The sequence below is a fragment of the Lonchura striata genome, chromosome Z (assembly GCF_050655825.1).
Source record: "Lonchura striata isolate lonStrDom1 chromosome Z, ASM5065582v1, whole genome shotgun sequence".
Lineage (NCBI taxonomy): Eukaryota > Metazoa > Chordata > Aves > Passeriformes > Estrildidae > Lonchura > Lonchura striata.
The window spans coordinates 7,781,938-7,795,903 of NC_140740.1; the positions used below are offsets into that span (position 1 = coordinate 7,781,938).

Consider the following 13,966-nt stretch of genomic DNA (forward strand, 5'->3'; position numbering starts at 1 on the left):
TGAGAAACAAGTCAAGAGATTCTTCTCCTCTGGTCTGTCTTCATCATCTGGACTAGAAACCTGCTGTTGATGCTCTCCTGTATTTACCTGGACTGCTTGCAGTTGGCTGTGCATTTTCCCCTGCAAACATCCGTGTGGCTGAAGCCTTCTATTGGGATTGTGGCCTGCAAATGTGATTCTTCCTGCAGCTGAAGAAAGGGCTCTTCATCAACCTACTCTCCTTGTTCAGGTAAGGCGTAGTAGACACCAACCACAAGGTTTCTGTTGTTAGCTTAGTCTCTAATTTTGCTGTTCTTCAAGAACAGCTTTGTGCAGTCAATCTCATTTTTGGCATAGAGGAAACTCCCCCCAATTCTCTTTTTTGCTTGTCTTTTTTGAATAGTTGGTAGTCATCACTCACAGCGCTCCAGTTGTACGATTCATCCCAGCAAGTTTCTGTAGTAGCAATCAGGTCATAATTATGACTCATCTTTTGTGAAGAGGTTGGTACCAGCTGGACTTTTAATCTCTTGCATGAATTCAATGCAAGGTCACAAATATGTGAGCCTTTGGAGGGTCTTACACCAACAACATTCAACTAATAGCACCTTTGTGTTTGCTTTAGCAGTTTTTCCATTTCTCTGTTGGTTTTGTCAAGCCTGTGGGATCTGAAGTAGCTTGATTACTCATTTTATTTCTTTATTTATTTTAATTCCTCACAATTATCTCCTCATTATATTTCTTTGGGTTTTTTTCTGCTTTATCAGTTGTCTGTGGTCTTGCTTTGGAGTGAAAGTGTTCAGCTGAAGCTCTCGCTGTGGGCAGTTTTTCATCTGCCTGAGCTCACTAGCTGTGGCTGGTTCAGAATTGTGTACCACTGTTCCTGCTTAAGCTTGGCTCTTAGTGCACTGTTACCTCTGGGGCTTATCTGACAGCCTTGGAGCCCCAGGATGTGGAGCTACTTTTGGCCCTAGCACTTTCCTTGAATTTTCATACTCTACATTGAAAATAATCTGCCACTGTATTTCTGCATGGTGTCATTTCCGCACAGAAAATATTTTTGGTGCATTAGTGTTTTGGCTCAAATTCCAGGCTTTAATTTCCTAATAATCAGATTAATCTCCTTTTTGCATTGTGGGAAACTGTGTGCTCAGTATCTGATACCAATATCATATGCAGAAAAAAAAAAAAAAAAAAAAGAGAAAAAGAAAGGAGAAGACAAAAAACCTCACATCCCCCAAAACAGCTTTTCAATCTAGTAAATGCAGTGTGCAGAAAGCTAACAATCTTGAACAAGCAGTCTGCTTAGAACACACTGAAAGTATTTTCTTTTTGTTGCTTTTAACATCTTCTCTTGAACTTAATTGAAAGGTAGGTGATCAAACTTTTAGGAACAGCATTTAGGATCAGTTGTTAAATGTTCAGCCATTTCTAAGATGCTACCTTCTTCTTGTATTTTTAAAGATATAAAAAGTCCTGTGTTCTTCAGTTTGTTTAAAGAGTTGCAAGGTTGAGTTGTACAAAAACTAAGTGTTGCAATAACGTAATTCTTCTGAGCATGAAGGAGAATATAGTTTTTGAGGGCTTTTTACTCCGGAGATAGTTTATAGTTTACCCATTTTAAATTAAAATAACGATAATTAAATACATCTCATAGGAGAGGGGAACTTGTTGACATAAGGCTATGATTTGATATTTGTGCCCTATTTTGCAAAGTACAGAATTTTCCTAACTTTGGAGGATTTGGTTTTTTGGTGGCACTAGCAAGGCCTACTGCGTGATCCTTTGAACTCTTCTTTTTTACTGTTTTTTTTTTTTGTTTGTTTTGGTTTGGTTTGGTTTGGTTTGGTTTTTTGTTTGGAGGTATTGTTGTTTATAGAAATCTCTCCTGTTTGGGAATTACTGCTTTACAATTTGAATCCTAAAAGCTGTATTAATATTGCAGTGATGCTGCTTGGCATGCTGCATAAATACTTAGGTACATTCTCACAAAATTCCAGTTTTTCCTACTTGAAAAGAATAAAAGTGTGGCTTTCTGAGGCTTTTGGACAGAATTTGTCCAATACAGTCTTCCTTGAGTAGATTTGAAGTTGTTAAAGGTCAAGAAAATTTATTTATATTGTAGCATTCCTGTAGCATACCGCTATTTCCACTGAACAAAATATACTGCTATAGTTGGTAGGCTTGTTCTTTCTCAGAAAGCCAAGTAAAGACTGAAACAAACAAAATTCAGCCCACTGCTCTACATTGAAAATCCATTCTTTTCTTTCCAGTTGCTTTTTGTTGAAACAGATGTAATGAGGTTTTGTTGGACAACGGGTATACAAAGAGAGCCTTCTTTACACCGAGGCTTGATTCTTTATGGAGTAGGGCTCAATTACTGAACTGTAGAACAACTGGCAAGGACTAGTAGATAAGGCTCCTTGTCTTGTGTTACAAGGAGACAAGTGGGCTGACAGTCATCTCTGCATAGCCCTTGGATGTACAGACCTGGTAACAAAGGCTTAAACCTTTGTTTAAACCTTTTAAAGGTGTTCAGGAGCCTTGAAGTGTCCCTGATTTTTGCTATTGTGTCATTGAAATCCAGTAGAAACTAACCCAAACAAAGCAAGGGTTCATCATAAGCTCATGCCACATTCCTTAAATGCAGTGTAAAACATAATTGAAAATAAAAGTTCTCTTCCCTAAGTTTGAAGCAAAGTTTTTCAGATTACTTTGGATAGAGAGAGGGGAGCTTATTTTGCTGAGAATATTATGTATTTGGCATGGATATAATTAATTCCAAAAGCATATTTCCAGGTACATTATCTTTCTCTTTGAACTTACAGTAGAATCGTTCCTGAAAAGGCCTGTTGTGGTTTAGTGAATTTAAGACTATTGCCATAAGGGACACATTTTAAAGCAGCAGCATCAGAGTGGTTTATTTCATAAAATGAGTATGTGCAGCTGTAATAATCCTACTTGACGTTTTCCTTTTAATAGGACAATCTCTCTGTGGTGATGCACTTATGTGAGCACATCTGAATTGATACTATGAATGCAGTCGGTATCCTGTTCTGAAAAATGCCAAAGATGGAAAAAGAAAAACAACCCTGGCTCAGTAATTTCAGTTTTATTTTATCTGCGCATTTTTACAATCCATGCTCTTTACCCTGTATTTTTCCTTTTCTTTTTTTTTTTTTTTTTTTTTGGTGTTGGTGAGTGCTTTAGGATATACATAATAGAAAACAGGAAAATATATTAGTTATCTGCAGTTATTTGCTCAAAGTGGTACACACAGAAAGCTAAGTTGCATACTTATTTAGACAAGAGAAGAAATATCACTATGTGGAGAATAAGTCCTTTTATAGGCTAGTAAGCAAAATATGTATTAATAATTGTATTAATATTAATAATAATAATTAATAATTAATAATCATAATTGTAATTTTTCTCCAGTCTTAAGTCTCTGTGTAGATAGAAAATTACTGTGCTCTGAGCCATGTATCATAAATAATTGCACACAAAACAACTAATGATAGTAATTAATGAGTAAGTATGAGGATTTAATGATGTATTGAGGCCAAAATGTAAAGGGCGTGTGTGAGAATACCACGCTCCTGCACGGTGTGGATGAATGGAGGCAGAGATCTCTGAAGGTTGCTCTTGGGGAAAGAGGTTTATTGGGGGTGCAGAAGTTCCTGCCTCGTGCTCCCAGGTGTAGCACATGGCCAGCATGAGAGGGTGAGGGAGGGGAGAGACAAAAGGAGGGTTTAGGAGAGAGGAAGCCCCAGGAGGGGATGAAGTTCTAAGAGGGGGGAAGGGGTTCCAAGAGGGCGCGTGGCCCCTCGGAGCCCCCTTATCAGGGGCTCCTAGGGGGGTTGGGATGAGGATTTCCAATGGGGTTACAGACACTAATGTTTTAGGGGAGGGTACAGAGGTGTAGGATGAGCCATACATCTTTTGGGGGGTGGGATGGAACAGCCCATTTCACCCCAGGACTCATCCAAGGGCAGGGGTGTCATCCGGCTAGCTGGGAGAGCTGTTCTCATCCTAGCTGTATTATTTATGAACAATCATATTTATCTATCATCTGCAACAGGCGTGATTTTGATTCATCCTAGAGTTTCTTTGGCCTCCTGAGGCAAAAGAAAAGGCTCTCAAGAAGACGTAGAAGACAATTAGGTAAGAAATAGGAAGGAAGATTAGTCTAGGTGGTTTCTTCACCTACATTTAAATCACAGTAAAAACAAGTCCTTTTTTTCAATTGGGAAGCAGAATTGTCTTTAGCTTACCAGAAAGGAACCTTTGAAAATAGTCAAGAGTGTCCATGAAATTTAATGTGATGGTGAGAATTCTAAGGCAGGTTAGGTATTTTATGTCACATTTTCTAATTTACAAGAACCAAGAGCTAATTTTAGTATCGTAAGTTCTACTGATTAGTGATAGGAATTGGCTGATCTTTCATGCCTTTGTGTTAAGAAAACCTAAAGAGGAAATAAATTTCTTAATAGGATATAAAAATAATTGATATTGTATATCAAGGTATTTCTTTGATTGTATATTGAGTGATATGCTAATATGTATGACGTGCTAATTTGGAGGATTGTCTCTGTCAATGGGTAGAAGAGTTTCCCTGTGGATGAGTGGAATTCCCTCCTCTTACTAAAAGCAGAAACATAAAATATGCTTTTCTAACACTGCTTTAATACTGCAGTAGGAGGATGTCAGCTGCAGAAGCACTGACACTGATTTGAAAATGCTTTTTGCATATTCCAGACATCCTTTTATAAGTTGTTAACTTGCTTTGCTAGTCAAGGAAGATATTCTGGTCAGCAATACTGTAAATAGGTTCCTCTTAAGCTATTTTAGTGAAATGAATTGGAGCCTACATCCTGTACCTGCTTTTGTCTTCTTCATTGTTTTAACTCCCCAAATCACAAGTCATGTAAGCAAGAAAGTAGTTTTGCTATAGAGATTAAAAATAGGATTTAGTCCTCTTATTTACATTAAAGCTTCATGAGACTGTGAGCCTTTTCTTCTGATGATAGGAAAAATAACTGAATGGACCAACACAAAGCAAATCACACACAAATAAAAAAAATAGCCTGACTAAAAAGTTTGCTCCTGAATGGTGAGCTTCTGGGACATGAGTGAATAGCACCATTTAAACAGAAGTGATGCAAGAAAACGGGATCCTCAGCAGTGTTTATCACTTACAGATAGCGACAGTCCTCTTTCTCCCTGTGGCACAGCAAGGATCTTCTTGGAGCTTTTGAAACAAATTCCTAGTTCACCAGGACTTTTGGTGAAGAGATGCCCTTCAGGTCCATTCACTTCATGCAGTTTTCTTCTGAAAATGGCTAGCAGGAAGGGAAGAAATGGGAGCAGAAAAAGTGTGGTCTTTCAAGTGAATCTAGGCAATCTACAGTATCAACCAAGACAAAATTCAGTTGTGAGTAGAGGGAAGCAAGCCAAAAAAAGGAATGTGCGGCACAAAACTACTTTTGACAGCTCTGTCCCACAGCAGGAAGCATGGAAGTTCCTGAGGCGCTGCTGTCTGACCCACTGCACTCTCCTAGCTCTTCAGGAAATGTAGAGCCTGATCACTAAAAGATTCAAAATCTCTTGGTCTAAATCTTACACAACCTATGAGACAGTTTCTTTCTGACTGAAATAACTTGCATTTATTGGTGTCAGGGACACAGAAAGGGTGCCAGTGTGCCCTGCCAGTTAAGGATGGGTTCATGAGAAACCCGTGACCTACAGAAGGGTCTTTATTATCACTATTGAGTGTGTCACTGTACACTCTCCTGCTCTGAATCATTTATCAGATCTAACTGAAAAAAGAAGCATCAGTTAACTTGTTGATAAAAATTAATTTCTGTTCTGTTAGTGAAAATGGTTTGATGAATGACAGTAATCAGAGGCATATTATTGCTGCTACAATCAGTGTGTGTTAGTTGGGGAAGTATCTGAAGGTAGTATTTTCTCCTTCCATACACCTTCCAGAGGGAAGGTGTCTCTTTGTGGGCATAATTCAAGCACAAGGCAGAAGAGCATGCTCTGGATGTTTCATTTTCAGAGTAAGTACATACTCAAATTGTAAGTTATATTCTAAACAATTTTAGATAATTTTTATGTTTTGTACCTGGGATACTAGTACTTCCAGCAACTGTTCCTCTTCTATCCTATGTTACACATGACATCATGCATCTGAGGGAGACAACTGAATTTTGCCCCACCTACCTGCTGCATTTTGAAGTTATCAGCAAGGCAGTATAATCAGTTAATTTGCATTAACATTCATGTTGCCTTGTTATGCTGCGAATTGGAGCACAATGGAGAGTGTGAGGTAGCCTCAACTCCTCTACAGTACCAGAAGAATAGATGCATTCAGGGAATGTACTGCAATGCAGGGTAGCAGCTTGTCAGAGACTTTAGACAATATTGCCTTTAAAAAAAAAAAAAGGTGGGGGAGCGTGTCAGGGCTGATCCAGTTTTTCATAGATTTTTTTTTGCATAGTTTCAATGTTCACTGGATAATCATCTCAATACTAAGAGTTGATACCACAGGGTGCTGTACTGAAGTACAGTATCTGAATAAACTGTTTGGGTTGTTTTTTTTTTATATAATTACCTGCCTTCAAAACTGAGATCACAGTACAACATCTGGTGAAATTTCTAGTTCACTTTAAAGCTCCAGAGATCAGTTAGAAATCCTTTCAGGCTTTTCATTATCCAAGTACAAAATATATCAAATATTGATGAACTTCTTGAAGCATTGTGATCTGTCATTACATCATTTTAATTAAAAAACCCTAAAAAATAAATGTATATATTTATAGTGGCTACAGTTAAAACTGTTCTTGTGCAGCTTTTTGCAATCATTCTTACAAATGTTATTTATGTTTTCCTGTATCACATAAATTAAGCTTTGATGAAGGTCTAATTCTTCAAAATTCTTGCTGCTTTCTTAATGCATAAAATTCAAATATATTTGCAGTTCCCAAGTGCAAAACTCTGTTGCTGTTATATGACACACATTCTCATTCAGACACAAATTAGTTTTTTTCTTTCCTGAGGTAAAAAAGGAGTGAGAGAGCAAAAAAATAGCTGAGCCTTGTCTGTTTCCTTAAGTAAGTGAATCTCTTGTCCTCTGTATGTGTGACAATCTGACATATGAGGTGATGATTAATTTTGGAGAATTTCAAAAGAGTAACTTAGAATGGCAGAACTGCTTGAAAGATGTTGTGAAAGTTCAGTTTGAAATTCTAAAATACATATTCATTGCAAAGATGCTTACATGCCTGCAAGCATTTGCATTCCTTTCTATGCTACTTAAAAAGCTAATGGAGGATAGATAGTACTAGATGCTCAAGTGTTAACCTTTCAGCCTTTAAATGTCTTTGTTACGAGCTGTATTATATTTTTTTAACCATGACCCCTATTCTTTTTTCTCCTGAGCATCTGTGTAATACAACTGGAAGTGATTTATAGTTCAAAGTAGGGAAGCAGAATATTGAAGGCTGTCCCTCAGTAGCTACATACAGACTGCAGTGTGCAAGGGAAAATGAAAAGCCTGGTTATTTTCCAGATATCTTAGTAGTGACATCCTTTTCAGGCAATATTCCCACTGAAACTAATGTACTAAATTAATATTAAATAGATTTAAGTTTTTCTTCACAACTGATTATTCAATGCAGAAGCATCTGAGTTCTTTCTTCTAAGAGCTTTTATTTGCTACTACTTCAAGGCATATGCCATTTGTTTTCTTTAGCTATTCATAAAACTTTAATTTGTGGCTTTTCTAATTTTGACACAGTAAATTCTAGAGCACTTGATAAATAAAGCATTAGGGATCATTGTAAGCAATGAAAAAAAAAAAGAAAGAAAAGAAAAACATTACATTTCCTAAATGCTTGTATAAAATAGTGTGGGATTACGCAAAGCACTAGTAAGAACTGTGCAGCAGGAGTGTATGGTCTATTGGAGCCTGAAATGTTGGCAAAATAAATGTATTTTAGATACAAATGGGCAGTCTTTCCTTGTCAGCTGTCTCAGCATGATCAGATTACAAAGTGGTTGAATGATCTCTGCAGAGCTTTCATGAGGGTTGTGAAGGAGGACAAGGCAGAGTCTTTATGGAATTTGGCAGGTAGCTTTGCAGTGACACTTTTCTTCAAGAAGTCATCTTGGTGCTGGGAACAGGAGGCTCTCTGGCACTTCACACTGTTGTAGTGTACATGTATTTGCTGCACTATGTCTGGCCAAATACTGAATTTCAGAAGCCATACTGTAGCCATAACTGTGTTGTTTGTTAAGTGTGCTAAATCCTGCAGAGAGACTTAGACAATAAGCAATCACCAGCCATACGGAGCTCAGTGAGGGAAAGTGCTAGATGCTGCACCTGGGACAACCCTGGGTGTAGGGACAGACTGAGGAATGAGAGACTGGAGAGCAGCACTGTGGAAAAGGACCTGGGTGTCCTGGTCAGTGGTAGGTTGGATGTGAGTCAGCAGTGCCCTGGCAGCCAGGAAGGCCAACCCTGTCCTGGGGGTATCAGGCTCAGCATCGCCAGCTGGGAAAAGGAGAGCATTGTCCCACTCTGCTCATTCACCAGGGCCTTTGTAGCCCTTCTATCTGTGCTGTTCTGCCAAGTGCTGCCTGTGCTACAGTGCTTTCCAGCTTCAGTTGGAGGTGGCTCACATGGAGAAACAGGGCTTTGCATTATTCCCAAATGTACAGAAGGAAGGAGGAAACTTTGCTCCCTGATGTTCAAAAAGGAATTTGGGCTGAGACACAGTTGTGGAAACTCCAGTCAAGAAAACTTTTGCCCTTCCAAGCGTCTTAAAAGTCAGAAAATTTTTTTTTTCATCTCAATACTATCTTGTAATAGCTGGAAGGATGCAAAACCCATATTGCTTAAGAAGTCATTAAACAGGTGAGTTAGTGTTTATCATGTATTTAAAAATTAGTCCAGTTCTGTAATTTCCGCAATGTGATTTTTAGAGTAACTAAATGCAATCCGGTACATTTTTACATCTCTTTATGTATGTACACAGGAGAGAGCAGTAAAAGTATTGACATTAAGATGAGAGGGTGGAAGCTGATGATTCATTCACTTAAATATACAAATTTTTGCAGATAGGGTTCTGTCCTCCAGTTGTGCATCTCTCAGGTCTTCCAGGAATGGGTACCACTTGGGTGGTCTCTACTTTGTTTTTGTGAAAGGATTTTGTTATGTACTATTGCTGCTTCCTGTTGGTATCATATATGAAGATAATGTAGCATCACAACAAAACCTGGAAGCTGAAAAATCTGTTTCTGTCAGTTGTGCACTTAAAATATCTTTGAAACCAAAATATTTTTCTGTTTGGGCCTTCTTTGGCTGTAAGTCCATTTTCACACATTTTTTTCTGAGAATAGGAAATTTGAGATTAAAAGTTGTGATGCAGTTTTGACCAGAGCAGATGTCTTTTTTTTTTTTTTTTTTTTTTTTTTTTTTTTTCAGTGCCAAAATTCAACAGTTCATTTAAAAGTTGGTTGTCCTTTCTGCATCCCTGGATTTTTAGCTCCACCATTCACCTTCTCCTAACACCCCAGAGAAAGGTCAAAGGTTGTGACAGTGATTGCTAGGGAGAAATACCAAGATTAGGGGTAAAAGAAATCTAATAATAAACTGTATCATAGTTTCTGCTTGGCATAAGGCAATTTAGAAACAATTCATGGAATTGAAAAGCCTGATTGGATACAAATGTATCACATGCATTGGTATGTATTATATTTTGCATGTGACTATAATGTTCTGTTCATTACATCTCTGCCCATTTTTTATGCATATTTGGAAGTGCTTTCCCACACAAAGTGAAATAATTTGTTTCTAATACAGTGCAGATGAAAATACAAATTTTTTGTTGTTTGGTTACTGGAACTTTATTGTTGACATTGGTCTGGTTGGTTTTAAAAGAAGATTTTAGATAGACTGTTCTTATGTTTATAATGAAATTTTTTTAAAAATTGAACCAAACCCATGCATGTTTTAACTGAATTGATTTCAGTCTGTTTTTCCTAGTTTGCTTTGGCATATTAAGTCCAGGCAGTGCACTGTGTTTTTATACACTAGACTAATAGAACTCTGCAGGTGTAGGAGAGAAATCATACGGTCCTTATCAGAAACAGTCCTGTGGTGAGCATCATCAAGAAAAGGAAAAAGCTACTGTGCTAAAACCTGTAAAATGTTTTTGCTGCAAGCAATGAAAATGAAAGAGAGCGCATACCTATTACATCTCATGTAAAAGTGGCAGAAAGTTAAAAGCTTTTTAATAACCTTTTGATCATTATCATGATTCTGAGCACTCAGATGTGTTTGAGGTGAAAACCTTTCTTTTTTGAGAGCAGGAAAAATGAAACACACAAGACAGGAGGAACATCGGTATATTATTTGTCTTTCACTGTCCTCTAACCTTCCCATATTTCCACTATACTGTACAGACCATCAACTGTCAGTATTGGATTTCCTTAAAAGGTCAGTGAAAATGCATTCTGGATTTGAAAAGTAGGTTGTATTAGTTTTGGATGGATGTATTATATTATTTTCAGAAATGGTAAGGAAGAGAAAAGTATAATCTTCCTATTAATCCTCATGTGAAATATATTATCCTCAGTTGTGGATAAGTGGGCAGTCATCAGCCTAGTGCTGCCAAAAAGGCAGAGAGGAATGCATTGATTTAATCTGTTGGTTTGGAACTATTATTTCGGATTTTTCCATTTCTCTTACTCTTTATTATTTTGGATTTTTCTCCACTCAAGAACTGATTTCTTCCTCCATAATTCCTGTTTTGTGTTCAGTCATGAGATTTTTCAGAGGCCTTTTGTTTTCTCAACTTTTCCTCTATCCCCTCTTACACTGTATGTATTTCTTTCCCAGCCACAGCAACACATTTCTCCCCAAACAGCTCTCAGAAGAGCTGCCCCTTTAGCCTGTTCCTGGGGGAAGGAGGAGAGAAGGGGCTGGGTGCAGCAGCCCAGAGAGTGGTGCAGCATTTGTGCCTGTCTGTTCCCCTCTATCCTGCAGGCAATGCTGCCAGCACCAGCAGCAATTCTGGGGCCCAAAAGGAGACACCTGCAGACCTTGTTACATTTCTGGGAACAGGTTGCTTGGATAGGTGACTCTTTAATGTTTTCTTACTCTGAAAATTATGTTGTAACTGTGGTGTTTCAGTGAAGTGTTAAATCACTTTGCAGTAAGAGATTACTACATTTAAATGTCAAATCAAATGGCTCAATCCACTGATTGGCAGATGTATTTTAGTCAGCAGTGCTTTTATGAAAAAAAACACATTTAGGATTTCTCTTCCTGTCACAGCTCCCAGCCTGAATGTGGGTGAGGGAGACAGATCCCTTTGGCATAGAAAAGAGCTTCTGATGGGCTGCAGGAGCAAGGGTGGCCCAGGACAGGTGTGGGGATAGCCCCTCACTGCCTGCCCCAGTGCAAGAGCCAGTGAGCAGTGAGTGATACAACAAAAGCTCCCCTTCAGGATAAAGAAAGGATACAATTCCTTGGGCCATGACCAGCAGCTTAATCCTTGCCAGGGGACCTCCTGCATGAGCTGCAGCATGTGGCCCAGCTTTTGCCTGCCATTAATCAGCCTCTTGGTACTTCCTCACTTTGTGGGATGCTTTTCACACTTCTCTGGAATGCTGGGTTGCCCACTGGGGAGAGAGCAGCAGCTTCCAGAGAGCATCCAGCTGTCAGGCACTTATTTTGGCTCTGAAATGGAGGAAATCAAGGAGAGAACAGAAAAGGGAAAAAACCCAAAACAATAAAACAAAAATAATAATTATATATACATATATATACATACATATATAACCAATAATAAAACCAAACAGAAATTCTTTATGGGGAAAAATGCGGAGGGATATCTTAGGTAAAAATACAGACAGCTTTAATTATCACTGTGGCTATTTATTTATTTATTTATTTATTTATTTATTTATTTATTGTCTTGCTTTTTAGAGCACTGATCCATCACAACTCCCCTCTCAGCACCAGGCAATGGCAGGGGCTGTGGGAGGTGAACTGCTGGTTTGGGAGTGAGAGCTAGTCTGCACCAACCCTCCATGCCAAACCAGGGGAGGGGATCTGCTGAAGTGCCTCAGCACTTCTGTTTGGTAACACTCTTTGGGAATATACTCAAGGGGTTTATGTGATAAATGTTTTCAATATTGAGAAGTATAGCACAAGGCTTTTTTTTTAACTCTGGGGAAAAATAAGGATTTTTCTTTGATTTTCTATGCTTTTGTGCATATTTCCTAGTAGGTGCTCCTAGAGAAATAAACATGAATTATCTTGTAGTAAGACTGTAATTTGCATATTTGTAAGATGTATGTGAAATGTTGTCTGACAGTAAAGAATGCCTTTTAAGCAGTAGTATTTTGAAAGAGGAGGAGCAGTTGTAACCCATCTTTTCTTCCTGATGGAGGTGGTTATGACACCAGGGTTGGCCTTTCTGATGTTGGCAACGCCTCTGGGGTAGATGGACCATCATCCACATTATTAGCTGACAGACCTGCCGGATCCAGAGCCTCACACCTCTTGTGCAGAGGAACCTGAGGAAGTGAGGCAGATTCCTGGAGAGGGCTCGCCTGCCACCCTAAGCATCGATTTGCCTCTGTTCTCTCCTTTACTGTAAGTTAACTGCCTTCTCTGGTTGGGGGTGGGGCTGCAGGGGGTGGGATACTGGATCTTCAAGATTTTTTCTCACAGATGTTCCTATTTCTGTCTCAGGGAGGGAAGAGCATGGCTCCAGCAGCTTTTTATCAGACTCCCTGATGTTCCTTAACCAGTCCAGTTCCTTTCAAAGCTCTGCCATCATCTGGCACATCACCTCACACAGGTGTCCTCTCTCTGCCTTGCTCAGCTCCTGTGGACTAGAGGTGAATACATCAGCAACAACAAAACCAGCCATGCCTGAAAACAGTGACAAAGAACACTGCCCAGCATGGGACTTCTCACTGCAGAGGTCATCCCTGCTCTGAGCTCGGCACTCATTACTGTGTTTCACCAGCTTGTTAATAGAAAATTATTGGCAGAGGAGGTTTAATAAAGCATATTGCAACACAAACCACCATAATAAAGATCTTGAACAATATCAGTGGGCCACAAATAAAAACCCTGACATGGGTTCCTTCCCTAACACATGCACATACACACACACACTAAGCACATCTCAGTGTTAGTGGGTATTACAGTGAAATGAAAAAATGCTGTGTTATTTCTGCTTTAAGATTCAATACAGGTCAAGTTCAGGCAGTTTCAGGTTTCTACATAACTGTAAACCATTCTGCTTTTAAAAACAAAATTAATTTGGGAACCTTGAGGTGCTTTGCTTTTTTTTTGTAACTTCTTTTTTTTCATTACAGTTTCATAACAAGTAATTGAAAATAAGTACTTTTCCCCTTTCTATATTGAAGCTGCTGCTTAATGCTGATGTCTAACAATAATTTAACCTTAAAAACAATCAAAACTTTCTGCTGTAATTTCAGAGACTTCAACATGCTCATCTGATCTCCAAGGACAGAAAGAATTATTACATTCAAGGAAAAAAAGTCCACTCCTATTTTAATTAAAAAGATGCTGTGTTTGTGCTGGAAATTACTTCAAAGTTTGAATTAAAGATGAAATTATTTCCTTTAATCAAAGTTATAAAACATTTATGTTATTAGTGTGCATACCTAAAAGGGATGAAAATAATCTTTTTTGCTTGTTCCAAACCTTTGCTGAGGACTGGAATGTATCTTGTTTCCCTTATTACTTTTGGTTATTTACAGTATGTAACTCACAGGTCCTGTAATAAGAGTTCCACATTAAAAAGACCTCAATCTCATAGCACCACCATCTGTGAATTTCTACTTATTTTCTTTTTTTACCCTAATTTTGCAGAGGACTTTAGCTCTTGTCATAGTTTTTTCCTTTCAAGGAGACACCTTGACACAATATCTG

General features: G+C 38.4%; 1 protein-coding gene across 6 annotated transcripts in view; it reads left to right on the forward strand.

The window, feature by feature from the left end:
• The window catches only part of PJA2 (praja ring finger ubiquitin ligase 2), a 78,160-nt gene that overhangs the window by 36,608 nt on the left and 27,586 nt on the right, over positions 1–13,966 (forward strand). For 2 of the 6 annotated variants that reach the window (XR_014951277.1, XR_014951279.1), the window contains one exon: positions 103–13,966. This exon is cut by the window's right edge and continues 27,586 nt beyond it. The exons of 1 other annotated variant lie outside the window; for it this stretch is intronic. The gene's annotated coding sequence lies outside the window, so the exon portion shown is untranslated. 3 more of the 6 variants (XR_014951280.1, XR_014951278.1, XR_014951281.1) reach the window with 3 other exon arrangements.